Here is a 25,941-nt window from a genome sequence, read left to right as displayed (position 1 = left end):
TTGACTTGAAAACATCTTGCACCAGGCAAGTCCATTTGCAATAAATCAACTAATGCTGGGTTGTAAATAGAATTGATGCTGGAATCAAGAACAAGAACAGAACACAGAACACTGGAAGGACTCAGTGGATCATGCAGCATCTGTGGAGGCAAAAGATGTAAGATGTAACAGGTTCACCTGCACCTGGTCTGTTACATTCGATGCTTGTGATGTGGTATCCTCCTCGATGATGAAACCAAGCATTGATCAGGTGACCGTTTAGCAGGGCCCTACTCGGTCTACAATTGCCTTCCCGAGTTCCCAACTGGCTGTCATTTTATTTGTCATTTTAACCCCCCCGACATCAGTTTGAAGAAGGCTCTTGACTCGAAACGTCGCCTATTCCTTCTCTACATAGATGCTGCCTCACCCGCTGAGTTCCTCCAGCACTTTTGTCTACCTTTAACTTTCATGTGATCGCCCACACTAACCTATCTGTCCTTGGCCTTCTCCATTGCTGTAGGGGTCAAACACAAATTGGAAGAGCAACACCTCATATTCCACTTGGCTCGTTTATAACACAATGGTAGGAACATTGGATTTTCCAGTTTCTGGTAACCACATCCTTGCTGTTCTTCTCCCCCATTCGCATACCTGTCCACCTAGTTTTATTTTTATTCTCTGTTCATTACTCCTATCCCTCCTACCCACCTGATTCCACCTGCTTATTATCACCTCCCCATCTGGTTCCAGCTTTTGATGGTGGAGAGGCCTTTGCCCATGATGGACCGGGCTGAGTCAACCACACTCTTTCTTTGGCTCTATATTCTGTGCTGTGCAAATACTCATTCAACATTGTAAATCTGAAGCAGTGAACCATTGCTGTGAAGTTCATATTCATATCATATTAGTCACCACAAGCTGACTAATGTGTGACAATAGTAAAATTAATTATGTTGATTGATAACTGTTGGGCCATCATTACATGTTATTTGAGACCTCTTAGTTCAAACTGCTTACCTTTCACCTCACTTTTTCTTTCCTCTCCTTTGGTCGTTGATAACAATAACTATACTTCTGCAGAGGGAAGATGATATAACAGCTGTTGTTGTGGAGAACAGGATCTCCAGAGAGTTGCTTGCAGCACCCTTTGCCTTCATTCTGCCAACCGGAGTCCTTCTGTTATTGATGTGTTTGCAGATGTCCTTGTTCTGTCATTGTAGCTGCCCTCCCGAACCCATCATCTGCACTGTCAGCTTAAGCACATTATCTTCCTCAAGCAGAACATTTTGAAACTGCAGATCTTTCTCATTCTCGCATCCTTCATTTGGGCAGTTCACTGCCATGAAGGATGAATGTGACAACAAGCCATTGGGAAAGATTTGACATCATTCACACCAAGATCACTTTTAGCTTCCATGCGCACTATTCAGATTCCCTCCCAAACATTTATCTGGCTCTGTAACGGGTCTGCCCAGGCAGATAAACAAGCCTAATTACTTTAAGCAAAAATCTATCATAACCTTGGCCATGCCTGCATTATCTTTAGTGACGGACAGTATCTCTTCTTTCTTGGCATTGATACACACTGATCTTTTTTGCCTAGTGTACATACTGGTGTATTATAAACAGTATCTACCAATCCTATATCGTCTGCACCCTGATGATAGTCATTTTACTTTGTGGACATGCTACCAAAATTGATTGCATTCATTTCCAGTTCAAGGGTTTCTAGGAGGAAATAATATTAAAAATAACTAATTTCTGACTGCAGTCTTCATTTTTAGTTTAGAGATATACATCATGGATACAGGACCAAGCCGACCATCGATCACCCATTCACACCAGTTCTGCATTGTCCCACTTTCTCATCTACTCAGTACACATCAGGGGCAATGTTTAAAGAGGTCAATTAACCTACTAACCTCCATGTCTTTAGGATGTGGGAGGAAACTGGAGAACCCAGAGGAAACCCACGATCACATGGAGAATGGGCAAACTCCACACAGACAGCACCCAAGGTCAGGATCAAACCCAGGTCTCTGGCAGGCACTCTAAGGCAGCAGCTCCATCAGCTGCACCGCAGTGCCACCCTTTACAATCAATCACAGTTCCCATATTGAATGATTTTCAATCAAATGAAAAAGTCTTTCAGAACATATGCATAGGATAACCCCAGGGCCATGCAAATCAAAATGAAAAATAGGACAAAGACTGGAGGTCAAGAAAGTAATCCACATGCTAAGGTATAAATAATAAAGTAAAGTATGGAAACTTTGTAAATGGCTGGAATGAAGATGATCAGAAGTCTAAGCAGCATAAATGGGATAGTGTACAGACAGTGAACATTAGGAACATGTGGGCACCTTCTAATGACTCAAAGACTATATCTGAAAAGCATCAAGAATCCAGTAATGACATAAATTGTAAATTGTCCCTAGTGTGTAGGATAGAACTAGTGTATGGATGATCAATTGTTGGCATGAACTCGGTGGGCTGAAAGATCTGTTTCCACGCTGTATCCCAAAACTACACTTAATGAATGATCCTAATATTTTGGATAATTAAGTGGCAGTGAACAAGCCCCTTTAATAAAAAGGGTTAAAAGCCAACATTGCTTAGACTGGCGAAGATCTGTCTGGAACGTATGGGATGGTTTGCAGTCTTTTGGTTTTCCCTGACAATTATAAGTGCAAGCATCAGCAATTTCATGCAGACATTTCCTGGAAAAATCATTGATTTTGACAAGAAGAAAATTATAGTAATCAATTCAAAAACAACCAGAATTTCTGCAAATTCAGTTTAACAAATTTTTATTGAGAGTTATTTTCTCAGAGGCTGTGAAATTCCATTCAAAGCCGCTTCACACATCAAACACAAGGACAATGTATGTCAGACCATCAGAAGGGAAGTTGACTTTGGTGACACAAAGCTCCAAACCGTCTTCACTAAAATGTGGAAATGTGGGATTCTGTTTCTGCATTCATAAAAAAGCCTCTCATGGTTCCCCAACAATAAGCGCTAAATGACACTTTCAAAGCTTCATTTCAGCTATAAAAGATCAATGATCTGATTAGACCAACCGATGTTGCCAGCAGGCAATTTTCTTTTTCATTAGAGGCATCCAAAACCTTTACTCAACAAAATTAATAGTTTGAAGATAAACACAAAAAGCTGGAGTAACTCAGCGGGACAGACAGCATCTCTGGAGAGAAGGAATGGGTGATGTTTCGGGTCAAGACCCTTCTTCAGACTAGTTAAGGATAAGGGAAACAAGAGATATAAGGGTTCAAAGGTCAATTTATTGTCACCATTAAGGTTCCAATTAAGGTACAGTGAAACTCAAATTACAGAGATGTAGACAACAAAGTAGAGAGATAAAGAACAATGAATGAAAGATAAGCATAACAGCAATGATAATAAAATAAACAAGCAGGATCATTTCATTCCAAAACGGTAGAAAGATTCTAAGGGGAGCAGGAGGCAACTGTGGCTGACAAGAGAAGTTAGGGATAGAATAAATCTAAAAGGAAAGATGTATAACACAGCAAAGAGTAGCCGGAAGCCAGAGGATTGGGAAACTTTCATAGGACAACAGAAGGAAACAAAATGGGCAATACTGGCTGAAAAGATGAAGTACGAAGGGAAGCTGGCCAGAAATATAAAGCAGGACAGTAAAAGCTTCTTTAGATATGTTAAGGGAAAAAGAGTAGCAAAGTCAAATGTGGGTCCCTTGAAGGCAGACACGGTTGAAATTATTATGGGCAACAAGGAAATGGCAGAAGAGTTGAATAGGTACTTCTGATCGGTCTTCACTAAGGAAGACATAAACAATTTCCCAGATTACTGGAGGACAGAGGATCTAAGGGGGTAGAGGAACTGAAAGAAATTTTCCGAGAAATAGTATTGGGTAGGCTAATGGGACTGAAGGATGATAAATCCCCTGGGCCTGATGGTCTGTATCCCAGGGTCCTCAGGGAGGTGGCTCTTGAAATAGTGGACGCATTGATGATCATTTTCCAATGTTCAATAGATTCAGGATCAGTTCCTGTGGATTGGAGGATAGCTAATGTTATCCCACTTTTCAAGAAAGGAGTGAAAGAGAAAACGGGGAAGTACAGACCAGTTAGCCTGACCGGTGGTGGGAATGACACTGGAGTCAATTATTAAAGAGGTAATAATGGGGCATTTGGATAGCAGTAAAACGATTAGTCCAAGTCAACATGGATTTATGATAGGGAAATCATGCTTGACTAATCTTCGGGATTTTTTTGAGGATGTGACAAGTAAAATGGATGAAGGGGTGCCAGTGTATCTAGACTTTCAGAAAGCCTTTGATAAGGTCCCGCACGGGAGACTGGTGATTAAAATTAGAGCACATGGTATTGGGGTTAGGGTGTTGACATGGATAGAAAATTGGTTGGCAGACCGGAAGCAAAGTGTAGGAGTGAACGGGTCCTTTTCAGAATGGCAGGCAGTGGCGAGTGGAGTGCCGCAAGGCTCGGTGTTGGGGCCGCAACTGTTTACCATATATATTAATGATTTGGAAGAGGGAATTAGGAGCAACACTAGCAAGTTTGCGGATGACACAAAGTTGGGTGGCAGTGTGAACTATGAAAGGATGTTAGGAGATTGCAGGGTGACCTGGACAGGTTGAGTGAGTGGGCAGATGTGTGGCATATGCAGTATAATATAGATAATTGTGAGCTAATCCACTTTGGCGGCAAAAACAAGGGGGCAGATTATTATCTCAATGGGGTTAGGCTAGGTAAAGGGGAGGTGCAACGAGACCTGTGCGTCCTTGTACACCGGTCACTGAAAGTTGGCGTGCAGGTACAGCAGGCAGTGAAGAAAGCTAATGGAATGCTGGCCTTCATAACAAGAGTATTTCAGTATAGGAATAAAGAGGTTCTTCTGCAGGTGTATAGGGCTCTGGTGAGACCACATCTGGAATATTGCGTACAGTTTTGGTCTCCTAATTTTAGGAAGGAAATCCTTGTGATTGAGGCAGTACAGCGTAGGTTCACAAGATTGATCCTTGGGATGGCAAGACTGTCATATGAGAAAAGGTGGAAAAGATTAGGGAGAGATAGAGAGAGAATGAGAGAGGGAATGCTATCATACCACTGGGCTATAAGCTGCCCAAGCGAAAAATGCGATGATGTTCCTCCAATTTGCGTTTAGCCTCACTCTGACAATGGAGGAGACCTAGGACAGAAAGGTCTGTGTGGGAACGGGAAGGAGAATTGGTGTGTTTAGCAGCCGGGAGATCAGATGGGTTCAGGTGGACTGAGCGAAGGTGTTCAGCGAAACAATTGCCCAGTCTGCATTTGGTCTTGCCGATGTATAAGAGTCCACATCTTGAACAATGGATACAGTAGATGAGGTTGGAGGAGGTGGAACTGAACCTCTACCTAACCTGAAAGGACCTAACCTGTTTGGGTTCTTGGACAGTCGAGGGAGGAGGTTTAGGGACAGGTGTTGTTTCTTCTGCGGTTGCAAGGTAAGGTGGTTTGGGTGGGAAGGGATGAGTTAACCTAACCAGTCTGAAGAAGGGTCTCGACCCGAAACGCCACCCATTCCTTCTCTCCAGAGATGCTGCCTGAGTTACTACAGCCTTTTGTGTCTATCTTCGTTTTGAACCAGCATCTGCAGTTCCTTCCTACAAAATTAATAGTTGCTCAGGTAACCCTTTATGCTGCACTATGATTAAGGAGGAACTAACTCAGTATTTTACATAAGAATGGCCATTTCCTGCAACAATACTGGCATATTGCAAAATCTTGGCACTCCGTGCTCCAAATGATGCCAGAAAATCTCTAACAACAGCTGTGTGATGTTATCCGAGAGCTGTCCTTCACTTGTCAGTGCAGGGGAAATTAATGCCCAGTGACAGAGAAAATTAAGTACTCGAAGGATATTTCCACAATGCATCACTTAAGGCTGTAGCATCACGGAGCTCAGTTTCTGTGAGGAGCAGTCCATAGGACTGCCGCAAAAGTAAACTGCTCTGTGGAAGTAGGCGAAGTATGTCATATCTCCACCGTTGAAGCCAACACTGAAGTATTGCAATATCACAAACGTCAACATTTTAGCTTTGTCTGAAATAACCTCTGGCTTTATGTTGTGCTGCTGCTTGAACCCTGAAGTAAAAATAAAAATGTTGGAACCTCTCAGCAGATCAGGCAGCATCTGTGACAAGAGAAACCCTCTTGAAGGAACAGCACCTTACGTTCCACTCGGTTTCTCTGGGTGGCACGCGTGAAACTCTTGGGTAAGATTAGGGATGTCACAATCAGGCACCCGCGAGCACTCTTTAGGATCAGTCTACCAGATACTAAAGGTGACCCCAAAAATGGCAAGAATCAATGAGGCACCAAACCGTATAGGTGGGTTGACCATCAACCATGTGGGGTGGAGGAGAGTGGCCGGAGTGAAGGCACTGGTCATCACAGGCTTAAAGCAAGACGTGGAAGGTAGAATGAATTCTCATGGGCCTGGGTAGGTAGAGGCTATAGGCCATAGAATTAGCCTTTTTTAGGTCCTTGAAGGGGCCGCCGAACCTTGGTGTCAATTTGCAGGACTCAACACAAAGTGAAAGATTTTTTTGTAGAGAGCCAGACCTCTTGACCCAGCCATAGCAGGGGAGGCATGCCGTCAATGATGGGTGGACTGGCGGTGAGACCAGGAAGCAGTAAACAGGAAGATAGACCAGGCCTTTTGCCATGTTCACCTGCAGCAACAATGAAAATCTGTTCCTATTCCTGCTCAGGGAAGAGTGGATGTTGGAAGCTGTGCTGACACTTGAAGGGAGACTTTAAGAATAACGGGTAGGCTATTTAGGTTAAGAATAAGGGGTAGGCCATTTAGGTTAAGAATAAGAGGTAGGCCATTTAGGTTAAGAATAAGGGGTAGGCAATTTAGGAGATGAGGAAAATCTTTTTCACCCAAAGAGTTGTGAATCTATCACAGAAGGAAGTGGAGGCCAATTCACTGGATGTTTTCAGGAGAGAGTTAGACATAACTCTTAGGGCTAACTGAATCAAGGGATATGGAGAGAAAGGAACGGGGTAGTGATTCTGGATGATCAGCCATGATCATATTTAATGGCGGTGCTGGCTCAAAGGGCCAAATGGCCTACTACTGCACCTATTTTCTATGTTTTTATGAGACAGGCTGGAGACGGAACTCTGGAGGGTGTTGAAGGTGTATTCCACCCAGGCCGGAAGTTTACTTCAGAAAATCAAAAACGAAAATAAGAAATAACAAGAGAAAATGTAAACAAAAATTAAATAATGCTGCAACAATATGGAGAGATGAGTAGACCCAAGCACAGAGAAAACACGGGAGTCAGGAGTAATTTATACTCAAAAAGGCTTTTCACTAGAATCCTGATTAAACAACAGTACACAGCTCAGTACTAAAAAAAAAATCCTAGATAAGCAAGGGCAAACATCTGAACTTAAATAGGGAACTCGATAGATAACACAAATTATAATGACACATGTGAAAATGTTTGAACATAATTGAACACAAAACAACCCAGTCTATGCTGCCCTCAATGGTCAGCAGAGGGATCAGCAGGCACAGAAATAGCTAACTGTGTGGAGTTTGCACGTTTGCACGTTTGCCCGTGTGGGTTTCCTCTGTGTGTTTGTGTTTCCATTTCCACCCAACATCCCAAAAATGTGCAGTGGGTAGATTGCCCCTTGTGTGTAGGTGATTGGCAGAATTTGGGAAAGGTTGATGACAGCGTGGAAAGAATAAAGTTGGACTAGGTTATTGTAAATGTGTCATTGATGGTCAGTGTGGACTCAATGGTCCGAAGTGCCTGTTTCCATGCTGCATCTCTCTCGGGCTGATATATCATCCTATGTAATTGACAAAGCATAAAGAAAAACTGCGGATTGGGGAGTTACAGAATGAGTCATTTGTTGTCCATTGAAAAGATGAACAAGTAATGTCGTACCTGAATATAACCTCTAAAGGAAGCCTATGTGAGAACATTCCATGGTCCTATTTCAGTAATATCACAGGAGCTTCTTATTTGCAGGCATGCATAGAATGCATGGTTACTCCTTGCCTTATCTATCAGGTACAGGCTAATAGCTCTTTTATGGAGACATCAGGAATACAGTATATTTGCACATAGATATCATCTTAACTGCCATTATTTACTTCCTCCTTCCCGGTTTCTTGTTTTGCTTGCTCAATAAACAGATGTACGTATCTGAACCAATGACCTCGCTATGGGGTGCCTGATATAAAGACTCTAATCCTGAAGTCAATCTCCAATAATCCATTAGATGGACTCATGGACCACAACAATGTTACAATCTAATCTAAGATTAGACTTGGACAATCCTGAATCAAATCAGTATAGCATAAACAAGATGCAGCCTTTCATTGTTAAAATAGTGAATCAGAGACACACTGATGCGGGATTGCAGTGAGCAAACACATTTTACAAACTCATACTTTTTTGGGAAGTGTCAGTGACCTCCATGAGGTAAACCCAATGCAATTAAACAGCTGTCAACTTTATCTGCAACTTTAATTTTCTTTCCTAACGCCTCAGGCCAAATTTATCTTGATCCCAATAACTATCCATCAAATCTAAGTGATGGCAACGAGGAGAAGTCTTTGTGGCTTTTTGGCAAGTTCTTAAGTTTATAAGTTCTAAGAGCAGAATTTATACCATTCGGCCCATCAAGTCAACTCCACCATTGGAGTCTACCCCACCATAGATCATGGCTGATCTATCTTTCCTTCTCAATTCCATTCTCCTGCCTTCTCCCCACAAGCTGTATTGTATCAGCAGGGAATACCTGCAGATTTTGTTTTTTTCCTGTGCTGGTTTTAAGCCTGGGTAACAAATCTTAGACTTTCCTCTCCCATTCTGTCTCTCCCTTTATAAACATCAGACTCATGAGATGGCTCCAAACCCAATCTCACTGGGCTGGCACTAGGCTTCCTGAGACAAGTTGACCATCTTGAGACAACCCGAGCTTCATTTCTGTCTCATTCCCACTCACCAATGGAAGGCAAATGGATTAGTTTGCTTTTTATCATCATGCAACAACAAACAAACTAACTGCTAATAAGCGAGTTTGGTAATCCGAAAAACGCAAGGAATCATGGGAGAGCAAGCGATGTCTGCGAAGGGCACGCAGCATCGCCAAGGACTGCTCTCACCCCAGCCACAGACTGTTTACCCTCCTATCATCCGGGAGGCGCTACAGGTCTCTCCTTTGCCAGACCAGCAGGTCCAGGAACAGCCTGTTCCCTGCGGCTGTTACACAACTTAACTCTGCACCTTGGTGATTGCCAGTCAGCCCCCCCCCCCCCCCGGACACTCCTTCCCCCAGAAAAAGTGAACTACTGCTACTGTATGTACATATATATATATATATATTTTACTGTTCCATTATTCTATGTTCGCTCTTCTGGGTGAGATGCTAACTGCATTTTGTTGTCTCTGTACTGTACACTGCACAATGACAATAACGATTGGATCTGAATCTGAATCTGACACCGGCCCTGAGCAGCGGCTGCCCCTGGCCCACAGCCAGCGTGGAGAAGAAGCATCAACTCCTGCCCAACCAAGCTCCAACTCCCGAGTAACCCGTTCCCCGACGGGCTGAGGACCATCAGCTGCACACCCCTGACCCACCCCCCCAGCACCGGCTGAAGCCGAGCACCAGTCATCAATGGGGACACACACAAAATGCTGTAGCAACTCAGCGGGACAGGCAGCATCCCTGGAGAAAAGGAATGGATGATGTTTCAGGTTGAGACCCTTCTCCAGAGATGTTACCTGACCCGCCGAGTCACCCTAGCAGCCCGTGTGCATCCCCACTGATGAACGGTGCGTTTGGCCCCCGCCGGCACCGAGGAGGCCAACTGACAGCCACTGGACAAGGCGATAGGCACAGCCAACGGTCCCCAGCCTGCTGGGAACAGGCCTGCCCCCGGGAGCCGGAGCAGAGCCGAGCCGGAGCCAGCACTCTGTGCCTGCTGCAAGTCTGGGGCTGCCACTGCCCCGGGCCGGCTCCCTGCCAACCCAAGGCCACCTCGGACACCGCCGGCTGCCCCCGGATAGGGACAGGACACCCAGGAGGGGACGGGGATGGCCCAGCAGCAACTCTACAGTGCCCGCAGCGCCGGTGACCCAGGCCCGACCCCGACAACGATGAAAAGCGTGCCTGCACACACGCAGCAGCATAGCTGCCGAGAATGTTTATCGTGAGTGACCTATGACCTGGGCAGGCGCAGTCGGAATACCGAACTCGCTTATTGTAAGTGATTATCTTTACTCAGGCTGATTAAAAATAGCTGACAATATCAGAATGCCTTTAAAAATGGAGAAAACAGGTGAAGGCATGAGGTTGATAAGAGCAGAAAGATATGCATATCAAATGAAAAAGGATAGGAGGAGGCTTGAGTGGAGCATAAATATCAACATGATCCTGTTGAGATGAACGGTCTGTTAATCTGTGATAACTGCTAAATAATTAAAATGTGATATGAAACACATTATTAAATGTACTTGCCAACAAAAACACTTCTGCATTGAATTATTAAATACATTCAAATGAAAAGATTATAATAAGGTAGCCAAGAGTTTTAGTTTTTTTGTTTTAGTTTTAGAGATACAGCATGGAAACAAGCCCTTCGGCCAACCGAGTCAACACAGACAATGATCGCCAGCACAATAATTCTATCCTACACATGAGGGACAATTTACAGAAGCTAATTAACCTACTAACCTGCACGTCTTTGGGATGTTGGAGGAAACTGGAGCACCCGGAGGAAACCCACGCGGTCACAGGGAGAACATATGAATCAATCAATCCCAATCAATCAATCAACCTTTATTGTCATCTTGCAAGCAACAGTTGTACAGTGCAAAATGAAAAGACGTTTCCCAGGGAATAGCGGAGCATCGCACATGAAATTTAAAATGTTTCACACATAATAACACTAAAAATAATCCAGTCCCTGATGGAACAGTATAAATAAATAGTTAAAAGCAGGTAAAAGACAACGTTAAAATACAATAAACCAATCATAAAAATGTCCAGGGCAGCTGATTTGAGTTGCCAGTGCCAGTTATTAAAGTGGCCAGTGCCAGTTATTAAAGTGTCCGTGCCAGTCGCAGAATCAAGTGACTGTGAGTGCAGGGTGACTGTTTAGCAGCCTCACAGCCTGTGGTAGGAAGCTGTTTAGCAGTCTTGTAGTCCGAGCTTTGATGTTTTTCGATATCTCTTGCCTGATGGCAGGAGATCCAGGTGTATGTGGAGGGGGTGCAGTTTGTCCTTAGCAATTCTCTGAGCTTTTTTCAGACAGCGGCTCTGAAACAGTTCTTGTACCGAGGGTAGGGAGACGCCAATGATCCTCTCTGCTCCCCTCATTACCGTCTGCAGAGCCTTCTTGTCCGAGCAGCTGCAGGTGGTGTACCACGTATTTATGCAGTACGTGAGTACAGACTCCACCGTACCCCTGTAGAAAGTCTGTGCTCTGTACAGACAGCACCCGTAGTCTGGATCAAACCTGGGTCTCTGGCGCTGTAAGTCAGCAACTCGACCGCTGCGCCACTGTGCCGTTCTGGGGAAGGAGGAGCAACGTGAATCTGAGGCCGATTCTGCACTCTTATTGAGTGGTGGAGCGGCCTGGAACTTCTTGGAAATTCCCGATCCTTCTTGTTATGATCTTATGCTCGCATTATTCCGCACCTATTAGTCTTGAGTTGGAATTATGCGGCAGCTGCACAGGCAGAGGCCATCTACTGGAAGTAAAATCCAATGATGTAAAATCCATTTCTCTCCACATGACATGTTTTCAGTGGAGCAGACCAGAGGTCTGTTCCCTGTGAGCAACCTGTCAAAAGTACTCTTTCTAAATTTGGTGAAATGTCCTTATTTGACGGTATTCTTTCCTAGGATAATTGGTAGCTGGTGCCGTTATTGCTTTCAGTCTTTTGCTTTGCTTTGCTTTGGCTCGTCTCAATTCCGTAAAATATTGTCACCACATCAGTACTGTCACCTGTCAGACCTCTGCTTCCATTAATTGCATCGCTGCTTCTCAAATTCGTCCAAACAATTGTATTTGTCTGCTCCTTGCTTTTGACTGTCCAATTTTGACAAGCCCGAGGTTGGATCCCAGTGGATCATACTCCGTTGTCACCCATGGTAGAAGGCACAGTCATTATCTGTTAGCATCGAAGTACAAAGCCAGACATGCAAGCTACAGATCTTTAATGCACAGGTTCAATGTGAAGAGGCACAATTTTAATAGTTAACTAGACTAAGTGGGACCCGTTGGGTCCCATGTTCACAAGGGAGGGCTGGTCCCCCGACACAATATTCCACATCTCCACCAATTCCAATATTGGTGGCCAGTAGGGGGGCTTTCTGGAGTGCTGGTATGGGTTCTTGGGGTGGCAGCTCAGTCCCTCAAGCCTGATCTGCTGACAGCTCACTCACGGCTGGTGGGCTGGCACTTGACTCATGACTATTCTTTGAAATTCCTTTTGAAGCAGGGTGCAAGGCCACCAAATTCAAGTGCAGTTTCCTACCACTTCAAGCAGGGTGCAAGGCCATCAAATTCAGTTTCATACCATTTCATGCAGGGTGAAACCACCATAAAACCACACAAACACCAAACTCACATTTCAGTAGACATTCAGTGTGTTCAGTTGATTCACAGCTCAGACAGTCGTGACCTCTCCCTCCCCTATCATGCAGAGACTGAACCAGACCCACACGTCCGGGTTTTATAACCCCTCCCCCCCACCGGAAAAGGTGTGGCTTTCATGGAGTGATTGACAGGAGAGAGATTATCAACATTTTTACAAAAACTAATAACACTTTTATTTTTCATTGATGGGAAGAATTCTCTGCACCTGCTCAGCGGAGGGGGACTGAGTAAGATGGCCAACAATCACAGCCGTAAGTGGTTTTATCTAACATCAATATACAGTGCAAACAGGAAGTAAGTGCATTTGCAGTAATGCCTTTTAACTTCAAGCCAAAGCACCCAAGCCACCATTTGCAGTAAGTAGTGCCTTTCAACTTCAAGCCACACTCAAGCCACACCCAAGCCACCATTAGCAGTAAGAGATGCCTTTCAACTTCAAGTCAACAGCTCCCAAGCCACCATTTGCAGTAAAATGCCTTTCAACTTAATACTACCATTAGCAGAAATAGTGCCTTTCAACTTCAAGACCACACCCAAGCCACCATTAGCAGTAAGAGATGCCTTTCAACTTCAAGTCAAAGCTCCCAAGCCACCATTTGCAGTAATAATGCCTTTCAACTTCATGCTACCATTAGCAGTGCAAATAGTGCCTTTCAACTTCAAGACAATGCACACAAGCCACCATTTGCAGTAAGTAGTGCCTTTCAACTTCAAGCCAAAGCACCCAAGCCACCATTTGCAGTTAGTAGTGCCTTTTCTACTTCAAGCCAAAGCTCCCAAGCCACCATTTGCAGTAATAGTGCCTTTCAACTTCAAGCCAAAGCTCCCAAGCCACCATTTGCAGTAAGTAGTGCCTTTCAACTTCAAACCAAAGTTCCCAAGCCACCATTTGCAGTAAGTGGTGTCTTTCAACTTCAAGCCACACCCAAGCCACACCCAAGCCACCATTTGCAGTAAGTGGTGTCTTTCAACTTCAAGGCAAAGCAACCAAGCCACCATTTGCAGTAATAGTGCCTTTCAACTTCAAGCCAAAGCAACCAAGCCACCATTTGCAGTAAGTAGTGCCTTTCAACTTCAAACCAAAGCTCCCAAGCCACCATTTTGCAGTAAGGGGTGCCTTTCAGCTGCCAAGCCACCATTTGCAGTAAGTAGTGCTTTCAACTTGCATGCCACCATTTGCAGTAAGTAGTGTCTTTCAACTTCAAGCCATTGCATCCAAGCCACCATTTGCAGTAAGTAGTGTCTTTCAACATTTGCAATGCCTTTCAACGTCAAGCCCAAGCATACAAGCCACCATTTGCAGTAAGTAGTGCCTTTCAACTTCATGCCACTATTTGCAGTAAATGGTGTCTTTCAACTTAAAGCCAAAGCACCCAAGCCACCATTTGCAGTAAGTAGTGCCTTTCAACTTCAAGCCAAAGCAACCAAGCCACCATTTGCAGTAATAGAGCCTTTCAACTTCAAAGCTCCCAAGCCACCATTTTCAGTAAGTAGTGCCTTTCAACTTCAAGCCAAAGCAACCAAGCCACCATTTGTAGTAATAGTGCCTTTCAACTTCAAGCCGAAGCTCCCAAGCCACCATTTGTAGTAAGTAGTGCCTTTCAACTTCATGCCACCATTCTTCCAAGTGCAATAAGTAGTGCCTTTCAACTTCAAGCCAAAGCACCCAAGCCACCATTTGCAGTAAGTAGTGCCTTTCAACTTCATGCCACTATTTGCAGTAAATGGTGTCTTTCAGCTTCAAGCCACCCCCAAGCCACCATTGCAGTAAGTAGTGCCTTTCAACTTCCAGCCAAAGCAACCAAGCCACCATTTGCAGTAATAGTGCCTTTTAACTTCATGCCACCATTTGCAGTAAGTAGTGCCTTTCAATTTCAAGCCACACCCAAGCGACCATTTGCAGTGCCTTTCAACTTCAAGCCACACCCAAGCCACCTTTGCAGTTAATAGTGCATTTCAATTTCAAGTCAAAGCACCCAAGCCACCATTTGCAGTAAGTAATGCCTTTTAACTTCAAACCAAAGCACCCAAACAACCATTTGCAGGCAGTGCCTTTTTACTTCAAACAAACCATATTTTCATTTTCAAACCACATTAAGGGGACTCACAGTTATGAATTAGAATTACCTTTATTGTCGTGCCTGCAGTCATACATACAATAATACAATAATAAACAACAATAAACACAAATTAACATCCACCACAGTGGGTCCTCCAAGCACCTCCTCACTGTGGTGGAGGCAAAAATCTTAGGGCTGCAGTCTCTTCCCTCCTCTTCTCCCTCTGTGCTGAGCCGATACCCCACCGGGCGATGGTACAAACAATCCGGCGGCTCACCGAACCCCGCAAACGGGCCGGCTCAAACAGTCCCGCGGCTGAACCCTGGACTCAGGTCACTGCCGCCAGAACGCCGTTGCCAGCCACCGGAGCACCGTTCCAGTCCCTAGCCGGATCGCCCTCACGTGAGTGCCATTCCTCCCTTGAGCTGGGCCGCTCTGACGGGAGCGCCATTCTACCCTCGGGCTGGGCCGCCCCGACGGGAGCGCCACAGACCCTCACGGGAGAGTCTCAGCCCCGCGCCAGGCCACCCTCACTGGAGCATCACAGCCCCTCACGGGAGCGCCGTTCCAGCCCCGAGCCGGACCGCCCTCACAGGCGTGAGCCCAGGGCAAGTCCTGACTGGCTCTGTCTCCGGAGTCTTGAGGTCGCCAGCTCTGCCATTAGGCCTCAGCGCAGACGGAGGCAGAGAAGGGGATACGACAAAAAAAGTTGCATTCCCCCGAAGGGAGAGAAAGCAAGCCCCGTTTCAACCCTCCCCCCCACCCACCCACATAAACACAACCTAAAAACCAAAAACTTAACTAGACAAAACGAGAAAAAACAACACAAAAAAGTAAAAACAATCGGACTGCAGGCGAGCCGCTGCTGCCAGGGCAGCGCCGCCACTTTTTTGTGGTTCAGACATTTGTTCAATGTTCTTCAGAGCTCAGAGAGACGTGACCCTTGGCTTCATCCATATTGAAGAGACTGAGTGAGGCACACCACTTCCTGGTTTTATAGTCCCTCCCCCTCCCTCCAGCAGGGGCAGCAGAGAGAATGGTGAATTTTTTTTAAACATTAATATCTCTCTGATTTGTCATCGTTGGGAAAAATCCTCTGCTCCTTTAAGGCGGAGGGGGGCTCTGAGCGAGGTGGCCAAAAATGACAGCCGTAGGTGGCGGCGTTCTGTCGGAAATCGCAGCACAGTGGGCCAAAAACGGTCAAGATCAGAGTTGTAGGAATATAGAAGATAGATGATAGGGCAACATTTTAGCTGAATTTTTTTATGGCATTCTGGGGAAGTTGCAATGGTCTTTGCAGATAGCGGTAACAGGACGATTCAAAGCTGCTTTTTCATGGATGGAAAATATGATTTTGGTTGATACACAAAAGGACACAAAGTGCTGGAGTAACTCCACAGGTCAGGCATCATCTCTAGAGATCTTGAATAGGTGATGTTTTTACATTGAAACCGTTCTTCAGACTGATTGTATGGGGAAAGATTGTTTTGGTCAAGATTCCCCCATTGCAGTTCCTTGTGGCTCCAGTCTTAATCAGGAGTTTAGAAGGCAGGTGATGGATACAAAGACAGCTAATAAGAAATGAGTGGTGAACGAATATTGGGTTAGAGGATTCACCCCACAGTTTTAGCAAATTCTTATTATGTTTTTAACCAAGATCCTCGTGCAACTTTATAATGGAATAATATTAACTTTTAGCAATTGCCTCCAATGCAATGTCCCCTGAGAATAATAAGATTGTAACTGTTATACAGGGTTATTTGATTTTGGATAATTGCATGCTTTAGCCTACAGTGCAACTTTTTGGCTCTGACAGTAGTTTAATTTAATCCCAGGAGAAAATAACATTTAACTGATGAAAGGAGTGAGACAACAGCGAGTGCTTTTGATGTCAAGGCTGCAGTGTGGCAACTGGCGGCTATTGTGCAATTGTCAATGGGCATCTAGGAGAAAACACTCCATTGATTGGATTAGACCTCACACAAAGGAAGATGTTTGGTTTTTTTTCAAAGGACATTTATTGCAATCACGGGTTACATCTGTTGGAGTTTCTCAAGGATGTGTTTGGCTCCACCATCTTCGGCTACTTCATAAAGTAATTTCTTACATATTGAAGTGAGAGTTGAAGATGTTCACATTGATTGTGCAATGTCAATTCAATTCTCCGAAACTGAAGCGGTCCATCGATATATTTGCAACGCTTTGTCCCACCCCCACCACTTTTCCAACTTTTTTTCCCCTGCTGTAAGCAGTCTGAAGAAGACCTTTGACCCTAAATGACACCTATCCATGTCCTCCAGAGATGCTGCCTGGCTCGCTGAGTTACTCCACCATTTTGTTCAGATCCAGGTATGTATATGTATAAGACAAGGTGACAACATTCAGACATGTGAATAATATCCAATATGGAAAGACTAATGTCGGGTAATGACCATCTGTCTAACAAGAAAGTCCTAACACCTACTACTGCTATCCAATGGGATTACCATCACTGGGTCCTGTTATTACTATCCTTGTGTCCACCATGAAACATAAGCATAATTGGACCAGCCGCGGAAATACAATGGCTACAAAAGTGTAGTCAGAAGCTGGGGATTGTGTGGTGAATTATGTATTTCCTAACATCTGATGGTTTGCATAATTTACAAAAAGCAAATGTGTGTGTGAAAATACTTGACAACAAACAATTGGCTTTCAATTCATTACCTCAATAACTCCTCCAGTAATAGTGCACAATGTCTGGTGTGAGTGCCATTGCAAGACGGATTTCAGAAACTCACTAGGGTGCTCCAACAGCTCTCCCCTAACCTGCAACCTCTTCCACCAAGAGGAATGGCCGCTGCAGGCATCTGGGAATACCACCTCCCACTGGGCTAATGAGAAACATCATTGCTGGGTTTAAATCCTGGAATCTTATCAATTACAGGTTATTTTCTGATTAATTCCTATGAATGGTTTGCAGTCTTTTTTTTGTGGAGTAATTTAAACATTTGAATGGAGTTGACTGATGTCTCTTTGGGGAAGACAACTCACTATAGCCAATATCATCAAAGACCCACATCACTGCAGCCATGCTCTCATCTCGCTGTTAGCATTGGGAAGCCTTGAAGCACAGCCACCATATATTTCATAGGGTCATAGGTCATGCGATAGGAGTAGAATTAGCCCATTCGGCCCATCAAGTCTACTCCGCCATTCAGTCATGGCCGATCTATCTCTCCCTTCGAACCCAATCTCCTGCCTTCTCCTCATAACCTCTGACATCCGTTCTAATCCAGAATTTTGCTTGGAATGAAGATTGAATTGTCCCCATTCAGTAAATGCCCCCTTCTCTCTCCCTCTGATCTAGCCAGGTCCTCTCATGCACACATTTCTTTTCTATTTTCCCTGTCCACCTTCTCCCAGTTATTTTCCTTTCTTCTGCCTCCTCTTTCTTTTCATAGCTCTCCCTTACATGCTCTGTTTCTCTTTATCTCACCACTATTCCTCTCTACCCACCATACCTCCCTCTGGTACTACATTTCACTCCACATCTTCCTTTCTCATCAGGTTCCACCTCAGTTGGAAGAAGGGTCATGACTCAACTCAAACTGTCACGTACTTATTCTCTCTTCAGATGCTTAGATTCTTCAGATGACCCACTTAGTTCCTCCAGCACTTTTTGTCTTGCTCTGTTCCTTATGTCTCCATCTGCAGCTCTTTGTTTTCTCCACATCACCTACAGCCTTGTGACTATTTCCACCTTCTCTCCCCCTTTTGGCTCATCTGCTAATAATCCATCTATCACTTGCCATTTTGTGCTGCACCCCTTTCTCTCACCTCTCTGTACCGTCTATCTTCCCTCTACTCCAGCCTTGAAGCAGGGTCCTGCCCGAAATATCATCTTCCATTTCCCTCCACTGTTGCTCCCTGACCCATTGAGTTCCTCCAGCAATTTTGTTTTTCTTCCACATAATTCTGTGTAATGAAAGGTGAATATAGAGCAGGTACATCCATAAAATGTGAGTCCGATAACATATTCTCTCTTAGAACCATTGCCACTCTAAAAATAAATATCATATAGTGAGATAAGGAGGCGCCGATATGATCAAATGTGTATAAAATGTTTTAATTCCAAGTGAAACTTGAAAAGTTCTCGAAACTAATTTTTGGACCATCGCTCCCTCTAAATGTCAGCTCCACTTCCTGCCACTCAGATATGCCTGTGGGCATGATTCTTCAAGTCTGACTATGTCAATGTGGTCCAGTTTCATGGCTCGTGAGAACTTTCTATGGGCCTCGACTTCTCTTCTAACTCTCTCAAGTCAAATTGAATGACCTTTCCATCTAAATGTTAATATTTAAGGTTAATGATCAAGAGCGAATAGATCCTGTGGTGCTCGGAGGCATCCAGATTGTAGCTGGAAATCTGTGGCAGGTAACTGTGCAGAACTTTCAGCATTTTTTCAGCAATTTCATGCTTGCTGCTCGCTAATATGAAGTCATTTTGCACAGCACAAAATCAGGCCCTTTAGCTAAACTAGTCCACAGTGACAATCATGCACCCATTTACACCAATCCTATTACACCAATCCCATATGATTCTCCCACATTCCTATCAATTCCTTCCTGATTCTAACACTCATCTACAAATTAGGGGAACAATTACAGTGGCCAATTAAGCTACCAACCCACATGCCATTGGGATGTGGGAAGAAACTCAAGCACCAGGGGAATGTGCAAACTTCAAACTCACATCACATAGACCAAGAAGAACCTGGGTCAATAATGCAATAACATTATTAGATGTGCCATTGCACCTAAAGAACATCTTTACATCCAATGCAAAATCTTTTTTAGTATTTGTATGACATTAATGTTTTATGTATAGTACCATGATATATTACTGTTGATAGACACCCACAATGCGATAAAACTGACAATGTAGATGGTTTGGTTTTATTACAGTTACAGTTGAATATATTGTCACTTGCACTGAGGTACAGTGAATAGCTTTTTGTTGTGTGCTATCTAGTCAGCGGAAAGACAATACATGATTAAAATCGGGCCATTTACAGTGTATAAATACATGATAAGGGAATAGCATTTAGTGGAAGGTAAAGCCAGCAAAGTCCGATCAAGGTTAGTCCAAAAGTATGAGGTAGATAGTAGTTCAGGACTGCTCTTAGGGTATGGAAAGAAGATTCAGTTGTCTGATAACAGCTGGGAAGAAACTGTTCCTAAATCTGGAGGTGTGCATTTTCACCCTTCTACACCTTTTGCCCATGGATGGGAGGTTTTTTTGTGAGGGTCTGGGCTGTGTCCACATTTTGCTGCGATTTCTTGTGGTCATAGATGGAGCTGTTCCCAAACCAAGTGGTGGTGCATCCTGATAAAATGCTTTCTATGGAGCACATGTAGAAGTTGGTGAGAGTTTGCAGACAACGGAAGGACTGTGAAGAAAGCTGTCAAAGTATACAATGGGATACAGATCAAGTACAGAAATTAGATGAAAATGGAAAATGGAGTTAAATCCAAGCAAGTGTGAGGTGTGGCACCTCTGGAGGTTAAATGTAAAGGAAAAGTATGGCAAGATCATTAACAGCATTGATGTACAGAGGAATCTCGGAGTACAAGTCCATAGCTCCCTGAAAGTGGCAACACAAGTAAATAGAGTTGTAAAGAGGTATAAAGTGTGCTTGCCTTCATTTGTCAGGGCATTGAGTTTAAGATAAATCATGATGCAGCTTTATCGGATTTAACTAGACTAAGTGGGACATGTTGGGTCCCATGTTCACACAGAAGGGCTGGTCCACCAGCACAATATTCCATCTCTCCACCAATTCCAATATTGGTGGCCAGTGGGGGGGAGGTGGCTTTCTGGAGCACAGTATGGGTATTGTCGGCTGAAGGGACGTGTTTCCAGAGGGCTAGTATGGACATTGTGGGTCAAATGGATTCTTGGGATGACAGCTCAGTCACTTAAGCTTGACGGCTGGTGGGCGAGCAGTTGACTCACGGTTATTCCTTGAAATTCCATTTCAAGCAGTGTGCAAGGTCACCAAATTCAAAAGCAATTTCCTACCATTTCAAGCAGTGTGCAAGGCCACCAGGTTCAAGTGCAGTTTCTGACCACTTCAAGCAGTGTGCAAGCCACCGAATTCAAGTGCAGTTTCATACCACTTCAAGCAGGGTGCAAGGCCACCAAATGCTATTGCTGTTTATTGCCATTTCAAACACGGTACAAGGCCACCAAATTCAAATGCAGTTTCATACCATTTCATGCAGGGTGCAAGGCTACCAAATTCAAATACAGTTCCATACCATTCCAAGCAGGGGGGAACCACCATAAAAGCACACAAAACATCACATAAACACCACACACAGTTCAGTAGGAATTCAGTGTGTTCAGTTGATTCACAACTCAGTTGTGACCTCCCCTCCCACCCCCCCGGAAGGAAGTTGTCAAGTTACCACCATTTGCAGAGCAGCATTTCAAAGCCATTACCACTACCAACAACCATTTGCAGTGCAGCATTTCAAAACCGTTACCACCACCAACAACCATTTGCAGTGCAGCATTTCAAAGCCGTTACCACCACCAACAACCATTTGCAGTGCAGCATTTCAAAGCCGTTACCACCACCAACAACCATTTGCAGTGCAGCATTTGCAGCATTTCAAAGCAGTTACCACCACCAACAACCATTTGCAGTGCAGCATTTCAAAGCAGTTACCACCACCAACAACCATTTGCAGTGCAGCAATTCAAAGCAGTTACCACCACCAACAACCATTTGCAGTGCAGCATTCCAAAGCAGTTACATTTTCATTTTCAAAACACATTAAGGGCACTCACAGTTGTGTAGACATGTGTTCAGTGTTATTCACAGCTCTGAGAGATGTGACCCCCTCGCTTCCTCCATCTTGCAGAGCAGCATTTCAAAGCCATTACCACCACCAACAACCATTTGCAGTGCAGCATTTCAAAGCCGTTACCACCACCAACAACCATTTGCAGTGCAGCATTTCAAGGCTGTTACCACCAACAACAAAGCCGTTACCACCACCAACAACCATTTGCAGTGCAGCATTTCAAAGCCGTTACCACCACCAACAACCATTTGCAGTGCAGCATTCCAAAGCAGTTACATTTTCATTTTCAAAACACATTCAGTGTTATTCACAGCTCTGAGAGATGTGACCCTCTCGCTTCCTCCATCTTGCAGAGACTGAGTGAGGCACAACACTTCCGGAAATTATAGTCACTCCCCCCTCCCACCAGCTGGGACAGCAGAGCGAATGGCAACATTTTAAAAACATTAATAACTCTTTTATTTTTCATCAATGGGAAAAATCCTCTAGTCCTGCGCAGCGGAGAGGGTCTCTGAGTAAGATGGCCAAAAATCACAGCCTTAAGTGGCAGCATTTTTTTTCAAAAATCAGGTAAAAGGAAAACAGGAAGTGGCCAAGATCTTACTTTTAGTAATATAGATTTCAGCCACATTTGTATTGTTGCGTACAGTTTTGATAGCTCCAATGCATGGCAGATGTTGAGGCTTTGGAGGTTTGCAGATGTGGTTTACAAGAACGATGCCTGGATTAGAGGTTATTGTCTACAAGGATAGGTTGAACAAAGTTATCTTCACGTCAAATGCTGAAAGTTGATAGGAGACCTGATAGAAGTATATACAATAGATAGATTAGGATTGGGTAGACAGTCAATATCTTTTTCCCAGGATGGAAATATCAAAGACTAGCTTTAAGGCGAGAGCAAGAAAATTCAAAGATGTGCATGGTTAGTTTTTCACAGAGGATAGTTGGTGTCTTCAATGCCAGGGCTGGTAGTGGAGACAGATACAATAATAGCACTTAAGGCCTTTTAGATAGGCTCGTGGATATGCAGGGAATGGAGAAAAAATTATCATGTGAAGTCAAATGTGATTAGTTTACCTTAGCATCATTTTTGGCACAGACGTGATGGGCCGAAGGGCTGTACTATGTTCGATATTTTATGTGAACATTGTATAATTGGGTTGGACATGAACTATAGAGACAGGTACAATTAACATTTCAGGTTGAAAATTAAAACAGCCACAGGTTCGAGAAATCTGAAATAATGGTTTTGCCTGATTTACTAGTTGCTTCCAGCATTCTCTGATTTTACTTCGGAGTCACGTGAGTGACTTCGTGAAGAACCCCGCTTCCACGCATGCGTGTCATATCGCTACACGCATTGCAACGAGTCACACAGCGGGGAACGGCGTTCCCCAAGCGGGAGATTTGAAAGTCGGGAACAGCAGGTAAGCGACTCTGCGTTCCTTTTTTCTACTTACTTTTAGGTGGCTGCGGAAAGCCGGCGGGGAGACCCGTGGAGGGCGAGCAGCCAGCAGCAGCAACAGCACGAGTTTCCCTGGGGGGGGGGGGGAACAACCTGAGCCCGACTTTGCTCCCGCACCGGCAAAATTCACCTCTCGGCCGGGCGGGAAGCAAAGTAAAAAAGGTCCCGATGCCAGTCTCAAACGAGACTGGCTTGGGAGCAGTCGGTAGCAGCCAGCACAGAGGCTGCGGGACAGACACCTCGGCCCAGCGGTACCGGGGCTCGAAACGCTCAGCGAGTGCAGCGCGGCACTTATGGAGTCGGAACGGGACGTTCGGGCTGAAAACCTTCTTCACAAGGTAAGGGCCAGGGGATCCATAGGAACAGCCGGGGTTACCGGCTGCGGAACTGCCGCGAAGGACCAGGCCCGTGAACACCGGGGTCGGTCCAAGCGGCTCGAACCCGACACAGGGAACGACGGTCACCGGCGGGAGAAGGAAAGTCGGGAACAGCAGGTAAGAGACCCTGCGTTTTCCTTCAACTTACCTTTCTAGGTGCAGACATGGACCAGGTCCATGTAAGGTGCAGAAGGCCGGCGGGAGAACCGCGGAGCAGCGGCAGCAGCACAGTAGCAGCAGCAGCGGCAGCGCAGCAGCAGCAGTGGCAGCCGGCAGCTGCAGGGGCAACGGCAGGAGCAGCATGGGCACATCGGTTCCCGGAGAGGGAAAAGAACACCGGTGCCCAACTTCGCTCCAGCATGGTGAGAAAGTTCATTTCTCGGCAGCAAAGGACTTTGCAGTTGACTGGCTGCAATCTACTACTAGGGACCAGTATGTGAGTACCAGGGTCGGTCCCAGCGGGGTTTTAGTTACAATAATCACTTCTGGGCCTTTTGGCTAAGATCAAGTGTAGTATCTGTTCTTATCAGTTTAATATCTGATACACCCCTTATCTAGGGACTATATATATTATATAAAAACTATAGTAGCTGTTATCATCAGTTTTAATGTCTTATATGTCCCTTATCTAAGGACCATATAAGTAGGAGTGCCCAGAATTGAGGGCATTAGAGTGGGGTTGACCGGCTGCAACGACCATAAGGGACCAGTACCGTCAGTACGGGGGTGGGTCCCAGGGGTCTTAGATAAAGGAGCAGCCAGGAGTGCTGAGAGCGTTCAAGCCAGGTTAAAGGAATAGATGGAAGCAGCTGTGCCAGTTATCCTCCACACCGGCCATATCCACTTCACGGAAGGAAGGACAAAACTGGAGAAGGAGGACCATGGAACAGCGGGCAGCCAGCAGCAGCCAGCGGCACTTGGATCAACCGTAGTGGGATCAGCTGTGCCCGATGTCGGCCCCGCACCGGCCAGATCCATGTGACCGAGCGGTAGGCTAGACACAAATCAAACAAGGTAGTGGACTCAGAAGGGTCCGACTTTGCATAAAACCGCCGGCAACCAGCGCCCGAGAGGGCTGGAGCGGGAAGAAGCGGTGTATGGAGCCTTGCTCCAACGTGATAAAACCACAGCAGTACCTCTTTGAGGGCTGCACAATGCTTCTACCCCATCAGAGGGGAGCACTGTGGGTCAGTTCTGGGTTGACTTGCAAGAGGGGTCCGCAGAACAAAAGACAAGTGGGCAGCAGTTAAGCCCCACATGGGTACCCCGTGTGGGACCCTAGAGATCTCTAACTCTATAAAAAAGAGTAGGCAGGACCCTGATGGGCCAGAGCCTGGTAATACAGCGTCCCATGATCCTAACACAGCAGGGACTCTGCTGGACATGGTGGCCGATTACTTTAGCCAAGTCAAACATGGGTAGACTTGGATCCAGGATGGCAATAGTATTACTATATGTCTGGCCACATACGCCAACAAGGGAAAAAATTTACAAACACTGGCCAGACATCTGCCACCTGGCAACGGTGAGGCATTACAGGTGCCCAGTGTAATCCAATGCATTTGGCAGCATATGGACGAACATCAGGAACCAGGACCTCAAGATCCAGAGAACCTTCAAGGGATTGACGGAAGGCATCATAGCATACACCAGCACCCTGGACTAAACGTAGGTAACCAAAGACCATCAAGACGCACTAGATCTGTTTAATAATATGCAATATGACCTGAACTACACGTGGAAGGCGGCCATTCAGCCAGCACTAGGACCCCAAAAATGCTACCATTTGCAAATAAAGAACCGTGTGTGGACTAAGCTAAGACACTGGGGCTCATCAAGGCCAGCGCAAGGGCCTATTTTGGAGTATGATACCAGCCACAGGCAAGGCCATAAAAAATGTGGCTCATACCAGTAGCAGTGTCAGAAATCAATATAACCTGCAGGATCCGTTTTAGGGTATGGCCAGGGCGGCCACCCTGGAAGATGCGGAAGCCTCAACCTCCCACACAACCCCGAACAAGAAATATTAAACCAGAACCTTATTTTCAAAAAACCAAGGAAATAACAAAACCACCGGTAACCATGGAGGTAGGTGGGTGGGGTTTCTTCTGTTAAATAGGGACCTACGAGGGTAGGGGAGATTGCAACACTATAGTTATGTATGGTATATAATCACTACAGATTCATATAATCTCAGCAGTATTCAGGGTTATCTGATAGGGTTTTTCTTATCCCATTAACCACAGTACATCATACACCAGAAGGGCATTTTGTCCTTACATAAACCAAACAATCTAAAACCCACATGGTGCTACAACAATTGTACACAAAAGATGGGATTGAACATATTTATTAAAAATAAGATAGAGTAGGGTTGCAGGATTATCATTGATTTTAACCCTAAACACATTTGTTCTAGATATTCATTTTAGGATGGATGCTCTTGTTATTCATAAAGACTTGGTGTCAGTTGCGGGTTTCTATATGGCAGGCATTGACTCAATAG

At 45.0% G+C, this 25,941-nt stretch overlaps 1 pseudogene; it reads left to right on the top strand.

The window, feature by feature from the left end:
- Positions 1-23,913: 23,913 nt before the first annotated feature.
- On the top strand, positions 23,914-24,021 carry LOC129697721 (U2 spliceosomal RNA; annotated as a pseudogene).
- The last annotated feature ends 1,920 nt before the right edge of the window (positions 24,022-25,941 follow it).

Source organism: Leucoraja erinacea, chromosome 5 (genome assembly GCF_028641065.1).
Source record: "Leucoraja erinacea ecotype New England chromosome 5, Leri_hhj_1, whole genome shotgun sequence".
NCBI classification, from domain to species: Eukaryota; Metazoa; Chordata; class Chondrichthyes; order Rajiformes; family Rajidae; genus Leucoraja; species Leucoraja erinaceus.
This window is presented reverse-complemented; position numbering and strand designations above follow the sequence as displayed.